This window comes from Trachurus japonicus, chromosome 11 (genome assembly GCF_045865225.1).
Source record: "Trachurus japonicus isolate A0001 chromosome 11, Traja_1.0".
In the NCBI taxonomy this organism is placed as follows: Eukaryota; Metazoa; Chordata; class Actinopteri; order Carangiformes; family Carangidae; genus Trachurus; species Trachurus japonicus.
Window position 1 is genome coordinate 14,246,715 of NC_140917.1, and position 18,603 is coordinate 14,265,317.

The following is an 18,603-nucleotide window of genomic DNA, read 5'->3' on the forward strand; positions in this document are numbered from 1 at the left end:
CCCCCAAAAATGTGTTAAGTCCTTATCATGCATTTTGAGACACTCTGCTTACAATGGACAGGGTGTATTGTTTTGCATTATCTGTTCTCATTTGTTTGAATACATTCTTGAAGATGATGGACGCCTTTCTTTACTATACTGCATGAAAAATCTAATCTGTTATCCCTTTTCGCTGTAACTTTGATATTAACTATATTTTGAAAGCCTGGATATTTAGACTTACTGTTAGGAGAAGGGAAGGGAATCAATTCTTGAATCTGCTACCTGAGTTAGATAGAGACTTTGTTTGTGAGAGTTCTACTGTGGTACAAACCACAAATCTGCAACATGCACCAACATATCAATTTCTTTGTATAGGTATACTGTATACAGTACAAATATATAGGTATTCAGGTCAGTGACATCAATGTTGACATAGTAAACGATGGAATTAATTTTGTATTTTAAATATTAAGTGACTTGTCAGAGTGTGGGGAACTCAACTCACACATAACTTTCAAAGAAAAACCTTGAATTGAAATTGAAATTCCCAGTTCAATAACGTACTTACTGTCTAAGAAGCCATACCTATTACACTTATTGTGGAGAATTATGTTTTTCCCTTTTGGTGAATGTTGACAGTCATAAAACACAGTCTCCTGCTGTTTATACTACACCAATCAATATGAAAAAAAATATTGAAATCAGTTTTCATTTCATTAGCTTCTCTCTTATGCAAAGGGTGTAGTTTCACAAAGATTATGTCACATATCATAATTTATATGATATCATAAGGATTATGTCACACATCATTCAGGGATAATACACACTCTGGAGTGGTTATTCTTGATTAACTTCTTTGTGTGAAGTCAGAACAGGTGCGTGGGGTTGGAAAGTTTCATGTACCCCCAAGTCAGCTCTTTTTTTTTCTTTATTTTTAATAAATCAATAGTTGGTTTGCTCTGTCAAAATGTATTTCAATGGTATACAATAGGCCCACTGTCTTGTCTGTAACAACATCTATTGCACGTCTGTCCGTCCTGGGTGAGGGATCCCTCCTCTGTTGCTCACCCTGAGGTTTCTCCGATTTTTCCCTGTTAAAAGGGTTTTCCATGGAGTTTTTCCTCAGTCAATGTGAGGGTCTAAGGACAGAGGATGTTGTTACGATGCTATGTAAAGCCCTTTGAGACAAACTGTTTGTAAAAACGGGCTATACAAATAAAATTGCCTTGCCTTGCCTTGCCTTACTGAATCTGATGGTGGTGGTTATTCTTGATTAACTTATTTGTTTGAGGGGCTGGAGAGTTTCATGTACCCCCAAATCAATTCTGATTAGTTCTTTATTATAAATCAATAGTTGGTTTGCTCTTTCAAAATGTATTTCAATGGTATACAATAGGCCAAATTAATCTGATGGCTGAGTGTGTAATGTACTGTCTGTCATATCAGCTCTTTGGAAGGATTTTCTTGAGGTGCAAACCAACATCATGTCTCCACCTAGTGGCCAGATGTAAGTGCTACAAGACCCAGTCCTATAAGAGAACAGTAGAATAAAGAAATCAAATTCATGTATCTTTTCACATAGACTGTGGTGAATTAAAAAGAAAAGCTTCACACGTCGGCTCTTTCTTGGGTTTTAATAAGCATTCATGAATGGAGTCACACACGTACAACTGAACAGCACATCGTCAGTGGGTGAGTGAGTTCCCAAACACATACCAATAGACACTATATGGCACCTCTGGTGGTTCTGCCTAGTCTCACCACCAGGACAGGTTTGGGGTTCTTTTATCAAGATGGTCACCAAAAACTTCAGGGACGAACAGCCCCACCTAGAATATCTTTCACCAGCCGCCACTGGCTGGTAGTGAGACCTGCTGTGTAGCTTCATTTATCCACTCAGGTGAGTCAGTGCCCGGGCAGCTGTTGTGATGAAATGGTCAAAATTTCAGAAATTCAGTCATCTAAACAAAAATCTGATAATACATAAATTGCATCTTGACAGCATGGAAATGTTGGTGATTTGTTTTTAATGATAAGTGTTTTGCTTCATAAGAGAAAATATGATGTTTATAAATTCCACTCTCACATTGACTGCAGTTGTTCCCATGAGAGCAGAATTCAAAATGTTCTAGAAAATTCAGTTTTTGAGATAAAATTCTGATATTTGCCAAACTTCATCAACCATGACTCCAGAATATTGTCATTTTTTTCAGGAAGATTGAAAATGTATTTATCAAGAATTTGATGGCATATGTTTACAATAGTGTTTACAGTCAAACGTTTTCATGCACTGTAGGCTCAATTTTTGCTTAATCAAAAATCCGAGAAACAAGTTTTGTGGAGGACGGTCTGGAGATGCTCTGTAGCAAGTTTGGTGTCAATTAAGCAAAAATTGTGGGAGGAGATACATTTTAAAAGTTTTACAGTTATTGAAAAAAACAGAGTGATGGACTTCATAATTTGTAATAAGTTTAAGTGGACAGAAGTTTCAGCAGTATTGAGGCTACATTGTGGTGAAGTTTCAACACTGTAGCATCTACCGTTGGTTTGGTAGGAATTTAAGAAAGAAGAAGAAGAAGAAGAAGAATTCCTCGGAATACAATAGTGTCCCGGCAGCTTAGCGGCCCGGACCCTAATAAACCACAGAATGTACGCAGCAGACAGGTGACAACACCATATTGGTGGACATAGCCTATTATTAGTGGTTCCCACCTTAAACTGCTACGAGGTAAGGCCTACAGGTACGAAATGCAGTTTAACCCTCATGGCACTACAGACACACAAAAAATGCAATGAGAGGTAAGTAATCTAAATTCAACATAAAACACGAGCATATAGACCCAGAAAATGTTTGTACCTCTTTTCTTCTCAGACCTACCAACGTACAGCTCCTCTGTGTCACTAACCTCAGTAGGCTGCTGCTCCACGTCTGTCTCAAACTGCGCGGCGGGCTGACCCAGACTCGCTTCGGATTTTAAATACATTTCCAAAGTAATTTGCCTCAAACTGCTCACAAAAAGTTACTGGAGCCCTGACGTGTAGTTAAGTGTCTTTACGGCAATACGCGCTAGAGCTCATGGGGAATGCAGTCTTCATTCCGGAAAAATGCTTTAGCTTTTGAAAACTCCTTTCAGCTACTTTAATGTATTGTAGCGTGCTGGGGAGGTTAGATGTAGGGGTTTCCCAGCATGCTTTGTGACAGTGTGTCTGTGAGTTTAAGTTAGTGTTATCTCTGTTTTAAACGACCATAAATGTTATCTTTTGCAGTTTTGCAACTTTCAGTGTTACTGTCTTATTGTTTAAGTTCTAATTCATTGATCTATTTAGTTATAATTACTGTTAGTAAATCACCTTGACACCATAAGTGAGGTTATGTGTGTGGTTAGAGACCTCCCTTCATTTTCATGTGTTTTCTGTGTTCAGAGCATAATAAAGTGGCATCTCCTGGAGTCGAGCGGTGTATGGGGCACAGGAGCTGCAGATAAAGCTAGAAGTAGTCTTTGTTTGAGTTTGCTATAACTTAGAACCCAAGATTGCCACATTGGTGTCAGAAGTGGGATTTAGGATGGCAGCATCACTTGAGGAAATAGATAAGCTCATCGAAAGACTGGAAGCTATGCAAGGAGCAAGACCAAAGCAGAGGAAGGCAAAGCCCACCAGGAGTCACCGGGGAGAAGAGACCACTGACTTCCCTGATGGAGCAAGCGCCCCCCAGTCAGCAGCAGGAGATCGCAGCCTGGGAAACCAGCCAAGGACGACCACCTCTCACTCACAGGTACCCAGATCCCTCCTACTGATGACGCCTCCGGGAAGCAATATTATGGTCCCTCCTCATGCCACAGCAGCCAGAATGCCCCCAACCATGGGAGGAGAAGGAAACAGTGCCGTTTCCCTCCCACAACCAGCACTGTCGGGCCCACCACTGCCACCTGAAGGTCCCCGACGGAGTACCATGAAGCTGCCACGTTATAATGGGGAAGAACCTCCAGAGACTTACCTCATTCAAGTCCAATTGGCATCCCAGCTCAATGCCTGGTCAGCGGAAGAGACAGCGGTCCAAGTCGCCCTTGCCTTGGAGGGAAAAGCCCTGCAGATTCTCACAGACCTCCAACCTGAAGAGAGATTTGACTGGCAAGCCATGGAAAGAGCAATGAAACACCGTTTTGGCCGCCATGCTCATGCCGATGACGCCCGAGACAAGCTTGTCAGCCGACGAAGAAAAGAGGGAGAGAGTCTGGGTGCATATGCTGCGGATCTCCGTTTTTATGCCAGGCGGGGGTACCCTACCTTCCACGCCACAGCGCAAGACGAGCTGGCACTCCAAGCTTTCATCTGGGGGCTTCAGCCAGAGCGACTTCAAGAACACATCCGCCTGTATGCACCAAAGACCTTGACGGCAGCCTTAACTGAAGCAGAGCGGGTTGAACATGTGCTGTCCACGGGAGACCGCCCCACCAACACAAGGCACCGAGTGCGTCAGGCGGCCTACGAGGGGAGTGATGACGAAGAGGTTACCCGCCAAGCCACCACTACACCCCTGCAACGACCCCGACGAGGAGCCAGGAGAACAGCCTGGCAGCCTACAGAAGGATGTTACCGGTGCGGAGAGCCAGGTCACATCGCACGTCACTGCCCAGCACCAGCCCCACGAAGCCCAGCTCCTCAGCCTCCGTCAAACTAGAGCGGGGTGGCACAATGGGGGAACTGTCACCCACAACTCATCCTCCCTCCTTTGCCAAGTCACAGTTGCGTCTGGGTCGCCTGGGCCGGACAAATGGACTGTACCTGGACTGTACTCTTAATGACACTCCATGCAGAGCCCTGGTGGATACGGGGTCCACCATTTCGCTGGTCCGGCCTGGAACGCTACCTGGTACAGATGGCCCAAGACCACGGGGTTGGAGACCCACTAAGCTGTGTATAACCACAGTCACCGGTGAACACACCAGAATGCAGGGCGAAGGATCTCTCCAGGTGACTGTTGCTAGCCACACAATTAATCACAAGTTCTGGCTGGCCAACATACAAGACCCCTGCATCATCGGGCTGGATCTGCTAGCCAAATGGGAGGCTGTGGTTGACATTCACAGAACTACACTTTACCTAGGTTCTGAGGAAGTTACACTTCACCCCACCTGTGAAAAGGGACTGAGGCAAGCATCCTCTCCACAGCCAAACACTCGGGTCCCCTCCATGCCATCACCACCAGCCAGAGTCAAGGGAGTTTCCACATCATCACTGCCACCCCAAGTGCCATCAGCCGAGACCAAGCAAGCTGTTGATGACCTGTTCTGGAGAAGTTGTGAGGGCCTGCAAGCGGACCAGACATGCAAGCTTCGGGAGCTACTGGAGCGGTTCGCCGACATCTTTGCAGCCAGGGATGAGGACTGTACACATACCAGTCTGGTACAACATGACATCAACACTGGTGATGCTCGCCCCATCCGTCTCCGCCCCCGTCGGCTTCCGCTGGCCAAGCGGGCTGCAGCTGAACAAAAGATCAAAGAGATGGCAGATGCAGGCATCATCGAACCCTCCAGTAGCCCTTGGGCAGCTCCCGCCGTTCTGGTCAAGAAAAAAGATGACACTTGGCGGTTCTGTGTTGACTACCGCCGCCTTAATGATGTCACCCTCAAGGACTCCTATCCACTACCCCGTGTTGATGATGCCCTCGATTACATCGCGGGGTCCTGCTGGTTCAGCTCCCTTGATCTTCGCAGTGGCTATTGGCAGGTGGAGTTGGCACCGGAGGCACGCCCCAAGACTGCCTTTACCATTGGCCAAGGGTTGTGGCAATTTAAAGTCATGCCTTTCGGCCTCTGCAACGCTCCGGCCACCTTTGAGCGCCTTATGGAGAGGGTCCTGTCTGAAATCCCTCGGAGTCACTGTGTTGTCTACCTAGATGACCTCCTCTCCCATGCTGCTGACTTTGAGAATGCTGTGACCAACCTGGAGGTTGTCTTTCATGCCATTCGCCGGGCCGGGCTGCGTCTTCATCCCAAGAAGTGTCACCTTTTCCGACGAGAGACATCCTTTTTGGGCCATGTCGTCAGTGCAGCAGGGGTGTCTACTGACCCTGCTAAGGTGGCCGCTGTGAGAGACTGGCCTGTCCCCCACAATGTTGGACAACTGAGGAGCTTTCTGGGCCTGGCCTCCTACTATCGACGGTTCGTCAGGGACTTCGCCACCATTGCCAGCCCACTACATCGGCTGACCCAGAAAGGCCATGTCTTCCAGTGGAGTGAGGACTGTGCTGTCGCCTTTGAGCAACTCCGCTCAGCACTTGTTGGGGCCCCCGTACTGTCCTATCCAGACCCCCAGCTACCATTCATTGTGGACACTGATGCCAGCAATGTGGGACTTGGGGCAGTGTTGTCCCAGGAGGGAGAGAATGGGGAGCAGGTCATCGCTTACTACAGTCGCTCCCTCAACCAACCAGAGAGGAACTATTGTGTCACCCGTCGGGAATTGCTGGCTGTCGTCCTCGGGCTCCGTCACTTCAGGCCATACCTTTATGAGAGAAGATTCCTCCTGCGCACCGACCATGCCTCCCTCACGTGGCTCCTAAACTTTAAAGAGCCAGAGGGACAGCTCGCACGATGGTTAGAGACACTACAGGACTACAACTTTGAGATCCGTCACCGGTCTGGCCGTCTTCATGCCAACGCAGACGCTTTATCCCGACGCCCTTGTGAAGTTGAACAGTGCCGGTACTGCCAGCGTGTGGAGGACCGGGACACTGCGAACCCAACTGTATCAGCCCTGCAGCCCATCCCCTTGGATGACGAGAGTGGGCCCCAGGTCTCAGCACCAACAGCAGCTGACAATGATGGTTTGGAAACCATCGATCTCCAACAGCTCCAGCTTGACCAGAGCCAAGACCCTGTCCTCTCTCAGGTCCAAGATTGGATAGAGACCGGCCAACGACCAGCATGGAACGCAGTGTCAGCATTGGACCCTGAGACCAAGGCCCTCTACGCCCAGTGGACCAGCCTCATCATCCGTGATGGCCTCCTCCATCGTCGCTGGCAGACCCCTGGGGGCCACCGAGATGTCTTCCAACTCCTGGTTCCCCGCCAGCTACGCCCCAAGGTCCTTCAGCTTGTCCATGGCTCAGTGGGGGCAGGCCATTTTGGAGTGGCCAAGACTCTACACCGGCTCAGGTCACGATTCTACTGGCCAGGGTGTCGTCAGGATGTAGAGCTCTATGTTCATCGGTGTGACTCTTGCACTGCTAAAAAGGGACCGACTCGGCGCTCGCACGCTCCCCTGCAGCAGTACCAGGTGGGGGCCCCAATGGAGCGTGTGGGTGTAGACATCCTTGGCCCCTTTCCTACCACTGACCAAGGGAACCGCTACGTCCTTGTGGCCATGGACTATTTTACCAAGTGGCCTGAGGCGTATGCGGTCCCTGATCAGAGTGCATCCACCACCGCTGAGCACCTGGTCAGTGAGATGTTCTGCCGCTTTGGTGTGCCGGAGGAACTGCACAGTGACCAGGGTCGCAACTTTGAAGCTAAAGTGTTCAGTGAGGTCTGCCAGAGGCTCGGCATCAAGAAGACCCGGACTACACCATTGCACCCTCAGAGCGATGGACTGGTCGAACGCTTCAACCGCACCCTGGCCACCCAGCTTGCAATCCTGACCAGCCGCCAGCAGCGAGACTGGGACCGGCACCTACCTTTGGTTCTGTGGGCGTACCGGACGGCGGTTCAGGAATCCACAAAATGCACCCCAGCAGTCCTCATGTTTGGGCATGAGCTCCGCACTCCTGTGGACTTGGTGTTTGGGCCTCCCCCTGAGCCAGAGTTGGAGGGTGCACCTGGCCTGGACTACCTGTACAGTCTCCAGGAACGGCTTCAGCTGGTGCATGAGATGACCAGGAAGGCCCTCTTTGATGCTGGATTGCGGCAGAAGCGGGCTTACGATTCCCGTTGTAAAGGACAGGACTTTGCCCCTGGGGAGCAGGTGTGGGTCTACAGCCCTGAGAGGAAGAAGGGCCTTTCCCCTAAATTGATAAGCCAGTGGGTGGGACCTTGTACTGTGCTTGAGAGACTGTCAGATGTGGTGTACAGGGTGCGGCTGGTCAAAAGGAATCGTGTGGTGGTGCTCCACCGTGACAGGCTTGCACCCTACCATCACTTGGCCCAATCTGAGGGGGAGGGGTCTGAGGACCAGCCCACTCACTCACCCACTCCACCTCCTGAAGCCACCAATAGGCCTGCTGAGACCACACGGCGACAGCGCCGGCTTCCCCAACACCTCAGGGACTTTGTCATGGGTGCATGGGTTGCTGGGGACAGCTAACCACCTAGGTGGGGGCAGTGTAGCGTGCTGGGGAGGTTAGATGTAGGGGTTTCCCAGCATGCTTTGTGACAGTGTGTCTGTGAGTTTAAGTTAGTGTTATCTCTGTTTTAAACGACCATAAATGTTATCTTTTGCAGTTTTGCAACTTTCAGTGTTACTGTCTTATTGTTTAAGTTCTAATTCATTGATCTATTTAGTTATAATTACTGTTAGTAAATCACCTTGACACCATAAGTGAGGTTATGTGTGTGGTTAGAGACCTCCCTTCATTTTCATGTGTTTTCTGTGTTTAGAGCATAATAAAGTGGCATCTCCTGGAGTCGAGCAGTGTATGGGCCACAGGAGCTGCAGATAAAGCTAGAAGTAGTCTTTGTTTGAGTTTGCTATAACTTAGAACCCAAGATTGCCACAGTATTAAAGTATCATTGCCCTATTATTGAACCAAGATATCAATAACTTTGATATTACTTTACCAAAGTACATATTAGAAGTATTTGGAAGTAATTTGGTAACATTTAGTGACTTGTTAGACTTAACTGAAGCAGAACCAACAACGTAAAACCTTAGTAAAGTTGGTAAGATATTGACAAATTTGAATTTCCCAGCTCAAAAATGTACTTACTGTTTAACTGCACTATTACACTTATTGCGGAGAATTATGTTTGTTTAATGTTTATTAGAAGGAATAATAACTACTACTTTATAGTAACTACACTCTCATGCACTGGTGTGTCATAATAACATGGCGTGCCTTCCCTTGCCTTCCATAGGATACACAGTCTCCTGCTGGTTATACAACAATCTATATGAGAAAAAATAAGAAATCAGTTTGACTAAATTTGTTTTAAATAATTCCATTAATTTCCTGCCTATGCACTGTAGTTTCACAAATATTTTACGCAACCATCATAATATGTTGCTGGCTTCGAGTCAAAAAACATACAATGTAGGTTGATTGGCGACACCAATTTGCTCATTGTATAAATTGAGGATAGGGGTTGGAGAGTTTCATGTACCCCCAACTCAATTCTAATTAGTTTCTCTATTCTAAATCGATAGTTGGTTTGCTGTCAAAAATGTATATAGTATACAATTGGCCTACTGAATCTGATGGCTGCGTGTGATCATGTCATATCAGCTCTGGGGTAGGATTTTAATGAGGTACAAACTAACATCATGTCTCCACCTAGTGGTCAGATGTCAATACTACAAGACCCAATCATAGAGAACAGACCACAGTAGAATAAAGAAATCAAATTTATTTCCATGTAACTTTTCACAAACACAAGCTGACAGATGATCAAGTGGGCAGTAAATGCAAACTATTAATATGACTTTCAATCAAACATTCATTGACTTTTCCATGTTTATTAGAATGATTTTCAAGTATGCAACAATCCAGAACGCCTTCATTATAATAATTATAATTAATTACAATAATTCATGTTTTTTCAGCTTGACAAAAGACAAAAATTTCAATGCATCAGACAATCAGAACAATTTTTATCTCAGTTATCTCCTTTCCACATCACAGCAGTACAGTTTCTGCCAGTTGCATTAATGCACATTTCTAATGAGCACAATATGTTTTATAAGGCAACAACAACAGAAACAAACAGCAAACTACATCATTGCAAAGGTGGTGAGATAATTGTAATCATATGTAATTATCATCTGCACTATAATTTGTGTCAGCAAGTTCTTTGAGTTTTCTTTGGTTTATCTTCATGTCCTCCATCAGGCTGTGTATGCCTTCACTGTACAGCAGGTCAGTTCCACTGATCTGACCCAGTACTGCTGTCACCCGCTCCATCACCTTCATCACAGGCTCCAGCAGGATCAGGCATCGGGTCTGCAGCTCGGCCACACGCCCCACCCCGCTCAGCAGCCCCAGCTGATGGACCGCACGTCTAATTTTATCCTGAATATCAGCAACAACCTCACGCTCCTTAGACATGTAACGAAGTTCGGCTTCTGTCTCTTCAATCTTATTGTCAGCTGCTGTGATTTCATGCTTAGCTTGATCGATCAATGAATGGTAGCGCTTGACTCTGTCAGAGTATGAGTTCACCTGAGATTCACAGCTGTCTACCTCCTCACGAGCTGTGTCCACAGCTTCAGAGGCCCGGTTCATGTCCGCTTGACCAAAACCAATCATGAATGGTCCTGAAATTAAAACAGATAAATCATTTTGAAAAATAACATGTACACACAGTGGTCTTGAAAATTACCAGTATACTAACAACATGCTTTATTTACTTACCAACAACCCAACCAGCAAATGGGATGAGAGTGGTAACAATCCCTGCGTTACGGAGTGTCTGCTTTATCTCTCTTCTCTCTCATGATCCTCAGGGTGTTTTCTGCTAGGCGCAGGTTTCTCCTCTCTGTCTCTAGAGCTTCTTTGTAATTGCTTAGAGTGGACTGGAGTGACGACAGCTTTGTATTCAAGTTCTTTAATTCATCAGTTTTCTGTTTTTTCTGCTGTGCTAACTGACTCTGCTCTGCAGTGAGAGACTCAGTTTTCCTGTCCATTTGCTGAAGCTCTGTTTTGGCCAAGCGCTCCGACTTTTCCATCTGCAACTTAATGTTTTTAATCTGTCGTCTGATATCATCAAAGGTCTGGCAGCCAGGAAGGACGATGTCTGCTTTAATACTGAGGAGGATCTCTGAGACAGTGTTGAAGGAATGGAGTCCACTCTTCAGTGGTTCAATCAGAGCCCGGGACAGACGCCTTAACTCTACTTGCTGCCCTGCAGACCTGTGAGTGCAGAGAGGAAAGGGTTAAAGCAGCTACATAACGGGAAGAGCTGAAGAAAGTCCACTGCTCAACTCTTATGTTATTTTTCAATTCAACAGGTCAATTATCCAGATCTGATTAAATTCAGTTTCCATTCAGAAGTCTAATTAATTGGAATGAGAGCTGGTCATGATAAAATGAATGTGTACAACCAAACTTCCTCTGGTAGATTAATTTAGTCACAATTAAGTGTTACATTTCAATACAGTGAACCCTGCCATTCTAATACATACCCATAACAAACAGCCGAAGCCATGAGTACCTCAATGTGACAGCTGAGTACTTGATTTCTGCAAAATAAAAACAATTATTTTGGTTAACTTATACAAGAGGAAAATGATAAAAAATATAGAAATCTGACACATCTCCAAAACAAAACACAAAAGCTTGACAATTCAACATAGAGGACTTAAGATAGTTGTTTGTTGTTAATCTCATTAAGGGGGGCCTTTAGGTGAAGACTATCAAAAACAGCACCAGGATTGCAGAGGCAATTTTATAATGGCTGATTCGCACCACTAGTGTGTTTATCTATTTGGTTGTAGTGTGAGAATTTAACTGTATGTTATGTATTACAGTAAAGAACGACAATGGAGATAGTGACTACCGGTGAGTATTTTAGTGTAATGTAACACAATAAGTGTAATATTTAACAGCAAAAAAGTAATAATAATAATAGGCTACCTACAATCAATATGTCCCTTGTATTTTTGCTGCTTGGACCCTGACTGACTAAAATAAAAAGAATGACTGACAAGAACTCACCCAGTCATACGTTATTCATTTTTAGCATTCAGCATACAGTGTCTTTAACCTACCTGTTTAGGGATCCTCTGTGCTTCCCCCTCAGTGCTGATGTGCCAATGTTACAGACAACGTATTTAAAATCAGTGGGAGGTGATGGGGAGGAGCTGTGTGAGATGTAGAGAGAGTGTACAGCCTATTAGAGATGTCTGCATCTGTCTGTGGCCATGTGACAACAGTGAAACTGTACTTTCATACAGGAAGTCAGAAATAAAAAAAATATTTGTCAGAAATAAAGTGCCTTGAGTAAGTTTTAATGTTGTGCGTAACTTCTTTTTTAACATTAAGTCAATTTCAGTGCTAAGAAGGGGTCCTATTGGGCTCCACAGCACTACATTTCCGTTTTAAAATGCTGCTCTTTTGAGACTATGTGGCCTCACACCCACACCACCTGCAGCTAGTTTGGACCCCCTGTAAAGCCGCATTATGTAATAACGCCGCATTATGTAATAATGTAATAAATCTTCAAGTCATCATGTAATAACGCCGCATTTTGTAATAATCTGCCACATTTTGTAATAAAAATCTTGAACGCAATTAATAAACTTTGCCGCATTTTGTAATAAGTTGTTACATTTTGCGTCAGTTATTACAAATTGCGGGTGCTGCACTTTTTTATGAAGAAAATGTAATAATTTGGTGCATTGTATAAACCACCAACACCCGCCAATGTGTGGCACAATAGCCTATATGAATGGACTGGACCATGGACTCCCTTAGGGATGCACGTTTAGAATGTTCTTTCTGACCGATAACCGACGCCCATTAAAGCAGAAGTAAGTGATATATTTGTGTTAATATAAGTCTTAAATAGTTATATCTTCCGACAGCAATCACTTACATAGAGTGTTTGGACTGAAACACGGGTCTGTCAGTCACTCTGCTCTGCTCTGAGCCGAGGAGAAAACATTTATCGTATCCTACAGTTTTTATCCAATGAGGAGAGAGAACGGCATGCAGGGCTGTGTGTGCAGCCAAGGAACGCCGTGAATGTGGCGACGTAGGGACGAGGACTGTTATGGTGCGTTCATGAAACTCGTATTTTTCCGACCGTGAAGTGGTACCAGTTCGATCTGGTATGAGTTCACCAGTCGGAAGTTACGAGTGGCCGTTATAGTGACTTTCACAGGTAAAACAGGTCGGAGAAACACGAGTGGGTTGCCTGAAACGCTACAAAGTCGTAAGTTGTGACTTGAAGCTGTAATTTACGATTTCAAAAGCCTGCCTGGAACGCAGCATTAGCGAAAACGACCGGACCACTCACTTCTGCTTTAATAAATAACCCAACAAATGAGATATGTCTGGATTCCTCTAGGTGTCTGCATTCTTTATGTGAAACAATTATGTGCTAAAAGAGCAGAGCACTCTATTTTAAAGGTTTTGACACAACACTATTTTTTCGCAACTTGTTTGGTAAATTGGGACAGTAGGTTTGGTAATTTGGGACACAGGCTTGTGCAATGGGATATTGCATGGAGCTGCAATTACATTAAAAAAGACATGAATAGATTGCTTATTTATGTATATTAGGCCTATAGCCTATTATGTTTATGTTGTGTATTGTTTATAATCTCGTGATTTGTAACCAAATCAACCAAATATACCAATTATTTCAACAAACAGCAGATTTAATAGCCTAAAACATATTGTGAGCAGACTATTGACCTCAGGAGAAGCAAGCATGTTTTTAAAAATACATTTATTTTTATATTTTGTTAAATATAAATATATAAAATAAAGATAACTCATGACATAATAAGAGATAAAACAATCTGACCTATCTTTGAACCTCACTTCACATATTCTACATTAACCGCTGATTTGATATTCTGAAATGTACAAAGGTACTTGTTTTCCCTATATGTGTAAGAATTTCTCACTTTTAAGCATGTAAGATATGACTACACTATTAAAATATTTCAATATAAACCCAGAAACACTGTCCCAAATAACCTGAACATGCTGTCCCAAATTACCATACCACTATTGGTGATTTGGGACAGCAAGAAAATGTCCAAATTAAGAAAATGTAAACATCATCACAAAACAATGTTTGTTTATTTTTAATACACCAATGCATCACACATCTTAATATAACTTTCATACCTACAGTAAATTAGTCATACAGATGTAATAGCCTTATATTAAATTCCAACAAATGCACATGCCGTTTTGCTTACCTCCTGATATTTGGGGTCAGTGTCCTGTTTGATGCTGACCACACCCCCCTGTGTGATGTCACCCAAAATATTTAATGTGCCTTTTAATGTAGACATCCAAAGGAATGTATCAGCACCTTTAACTTTGCCATAGCCCATTCAAGGCAAGTGGAAGCATTGTTTTTCCTTAAGTGTCCCAAATTACCTGATGTCCCAATATACCTGAATTCACCCTACTCCCTGCTCTGATTAGTCTTAGCGCTACCCTAGACATGTTAATGATATAGTCTGGCTTGTCAGGCTAGAATAAAGTTATATTTGATTTAGTTTTGACCATCCTACTGGTTTTAGAAATGAATTTATATTTATGAGATTCATGCTGGCAGTGTTGCTCTGATGGTCCTAATGTTTTTTTTCTTCTAATTAAGACATCCATTTTGGTGGTTTATTACATGATGCACCAAATTATTACATTTTCTTCATAAAAAAGTGCAGCACCCGCAATTTGTAATAGGCTAAGTGACGCAAAATGTAACAACTTATTACAAAATGCGGCAAAGTTTATTACATATTGCGTTCAAGATTTTTATTACAAAATGCGGCAGATTATTACAAAATGCAGCGTTATTACATAATGACGTGAAATTTTATTACATTATTACATAATGCGGCGTTATGCGGCTTTACAGACCCAGCCTAACTACCCAGCTGAAACTGTTTTCTTGTCTGTATACAACATCTATTGCAGGTCTGCCCATCCTGGGTGAGGGATCCCTCCTCTGTTGCTCACCCTAAGGTTTCCCTAAATTTTCCCTATTAAAAGGGTTTTCACTGGAGTTTTTCCCTCAGTCGATGTGAGGGTCTAACCTCAAAATCTGACCAATATTTAGCCATTTTGTACAAAACTAGCAGTAGCAAATTCCAGGCAAACAAGCCAACAGTCACAAATAAAAAGCCGACCGTCGCAGAGTGAATGAGCTTCTTTTTTTTGTAATGCTTTATTAACAATTATATACAGAACAATACAGTTATAAAAATGATACAAAGCGCAGAGTAAATAAGCTATTGTAGTGTATTTTCGTGGGTGGTTGACATATAAGCCGAAAAAAAGATTTTTTTTAAAACTTCAAATATTATCCCTGAAAATTACTTTTTTGTGTTGTCTTGACTCTTAACTTTGCACATCTATATGTGTTCTTGAAGATTTTGCATCAAAATTAGCATTTTTTCATCAATTTGCTGTATCAGTGCCTTAAATTGTCATACGGTGTGACATGAAAGCTATGTTATATAAAATGAAAATGGGGTACTTTTTTCTTTTCTAACTGACTGCATCATACATTTTAATCATGACTGATTTGATATTTAACATTTCCTTCTGAAAATGTATTATATTTTGGATTATTTTTCAAAATTATCATACAAAGGATGACATCGCTCCTCAATCTTTCAAGATATTTTAGAATAATTCTGTTAAACCTTGTAATAACTCTAACATAATGCTTGAGACTCTTGGTAGTTCTATTTTCCTTGTGGTCTATGGATATTTTCACAATTTATCACTAACAAAGCTGTTTTCTTGTCACAATTGTGAGCGTCACACCACATGACATGAGTGTCACACCACATGACAAACTGCACCAAAAATGCAAAAAAGTGTATTTTATGTATTTGACATTCAAACAAAAACAATTGAGGACATATCTTGTAATAAAAAACTGATTTTGGGCACAGGTTACACGGGAATTCCAATTGCAGAACTAAAGTCTTAGAACAATAACATCATCCACAAAACCATGGTCCAATATAGACACATTACATTACACTGTGTACTCAGCATGAATTAGCATTTAAAATCTACTTATGAGTTAATGTGAATATTTTATGATTAAATGTTAACATTTCTACATTAGGACAAAAAAGTATCAACACAGTTTTGAAAAAAACATCAAACATTTAACATTATTTCCCAGTCGGGGGTGCTCAGTGGTCAAGTCGTTAGACAATATGTCCCATGTTGGCATACGACTGAAGCCCTGTTTGCCACTTCGACAACTGACAGAGACGATCCTTTCCACATGTCATTTCACCAGTCTCCTTAAATTTATTTTTAAATAGGATCTGTTAATATGCACAGCATGGCAAATGGTAAAATATAGTTACATGAAATATAAAAGATAAAAAAAATCTAACATCAAACTTCTTAAATTTGTGTGTTTTGTATATTTATTTATATTAATATTAATGCAAAATAAAGTGAATGTCATATGGTGTGACAGATATGTCATATGGTGTGACTTAGAAAAACCGTCACACCGTTATGACAAAGTGTCACACCACATGACATTCTGCTCAGTTAAAGCAGATATCAGTGGAATGTTTTTGTTAATATAAGTCCTAAATAGTCCTATTTTCCGTCAGCAATCACTTACATGAAGTATTTCAGCCTAAACACGAGTCTCTCCGTCACTCTGCTCTGCTGTAACCCGAGGAGAAAATTTTCCTTGTGGGATACAAGTGTTATCCAATGAGGGGAGAGAACGGCATGAAGGGCTGTGTGTGCAGCCAAGGGATGCGCGTGAATGTGGTGACGTAGCACGAGGACCAATTGATGCCTGACAAGGGCGGGGGCTGCTAACTCATGGTGCGTTCAAGGAAACTCGTACTTTGTGTTTTTCCTTCCTGTGAAGTCATACCAGTTCGATCTGGTACGAGTTCACGGGTCGGAAGTTACGAGTGGCCGTTATAGGGAACTTTCACAGACAACAGGACGGTAAAAACACGAGCTACGGGTTACCTGGAACGCTACCAAGTCGTAGTTGTGACTTGAAGCTGTAACTTACGGTTTCAAAAGCCTGCCTTGAACACAGCATTAGCCGAAACGGCCGTGCCAGTGATATCTGCTTTAAGTTGATATATTAGCCAACTAAAAACAGCTAGCCTATAGTTATCATGTTATTCACCACATGGCAGCAATACTTTTTAAGCATTAATAAGTAATATTTGTGAAAAATAATTATTTTTCATGCAAATAATGTCACACCATAAGACACAAAACATTGACCACTATTGATGATGTCAGATATATTGCTTTTTAAATAAAAATCTAAAAGGCAGAACTCACCTCTTGACCTGGCATACCACTCCAGAGATGTTACTGTAACTTCCTGGTTGAGTGTGGTCCTCTTTATCATTAAGATGTCCAAATTATTGCCCATTCAAAATATACAAGATAGTGTCACACCGTATGACGCCCATTTTGCGGACAAAATGTATTTGGTCAAAACTTGTTTGGACATTATGCACAGACATCAAATCTTTCTGTGGGCTTTAAAAACACCTCATTATTTTATATGCATTGTACAACTATCAAATATTTATAATTTATTTGGAAATATGCTCTTATTATTAAGGTCACACATATGCCGGACAGTCACACCGTATGACATTTTTGATGTTTGGATCAAAATTCTGAGTAGAAATCTTAATACACCACCAACAACTTTGGTATTATTGTACTATATCTTATCAGAGGAACAACATTTACATATATATTCTTAAAAAATATAATTTTTTATCAGTATGTGACACCCGGACAGTCAGAATTGTGTTATTCGTCAGTAATTTACCCTGAGGGTTAATTGTACGGACGGACGTTATCACACATGCTGGACACCTACTACTGAGCCTTGAGTGCATGACAGTTGCAGATAAACAAACAGTTCAAAGTACATAAATACCATTGTCTGAAAAGAAGGTCCAAAGTGACTGATGACACAGCTGACTCTTGTTGATTAAATAATCATTCCTTCTGTTTAGAGAGGTGGGGTCTTAGAAACAGAGGAGGGTAGAGTAGCCAAAAATTGTACTCAGAGTCAGAGATTGTACAAAGTTAAAGTGATCAGGCAGTCAAGCATCCTTATCTAGCTGGGAGTGGTGGCTTGGCCGATAAGCAGCAGAGGAGGAGCTTGCTTCCCAGATCTGTATTTATAGAGCTCTTGACATGAGTGCAGCACCTACTGTACCTCTCAACGAAAGCAGAGTGTCTTGCTTCTTTCAACAAGATCAAAGATATGTGAGTTGATATTTTCATCTTTCTTAAGACTTTTTATGCAAATCTTATGCAGCTCATACTTCAGCAACTTAATACTTATGTCATTTTTGTCCTCCATAATTTTATACACTGAGTGAAATAATTCAAAAGTACAATGACTTTGATTGAAGCTATTAAGATTGAAAAAATACTTTTTGCTTGTTGTTTTCCAACAAATTAAAGCAGAAGTAAGCGGAATATTTGTGTTAATATAAGTCTTATATCTTACGACGGGAATCACTTATATAGAGTGTTTGGTCCGAAACGCGGGTCTGTCAGACACTCTGCTCTGCTGTAAGCCGAGGAGAAAACTTTCCTTGTATCCTACAACCTTTATCCAATGAGGAGAGAGAACGGCATAAAGGGGTGGTCCTCTCTGTGTGTGCAGCCAAGGGATGCGCGTGAATGTGGTGACGTAGGGACGAGGGCGGGGACTGTTAACTCCATTGGCTGACAAG

The 18,603-nt window shown here is 42.6% G+C and overlaps 1 pseudogene across 1 annotated transcript; it reads right to left on the minus strand.

Moving 5' to 3' along the window:
* Positions 1-9,818: 9,818 nt before the first annotated feature.
* Positions 9,819-11,987, minus strand: LOC146978455 (uncharacterized; annotated as a pseudogene). Its single transcript, XR_015037087.1, has 4 exons — positions 11,908-11,987; positions 11,323-11,379; positions 10,553-11,050; positions 9,819-10,455 (listed from the first exon to the last, which is right to left on the minus strand). The product of XR_015037087.1 is annotated as an uncharacterized LOC146978455 (transcript).
* Positions 11,988-18,603: the final 6,616 nt, after the last annotated feature.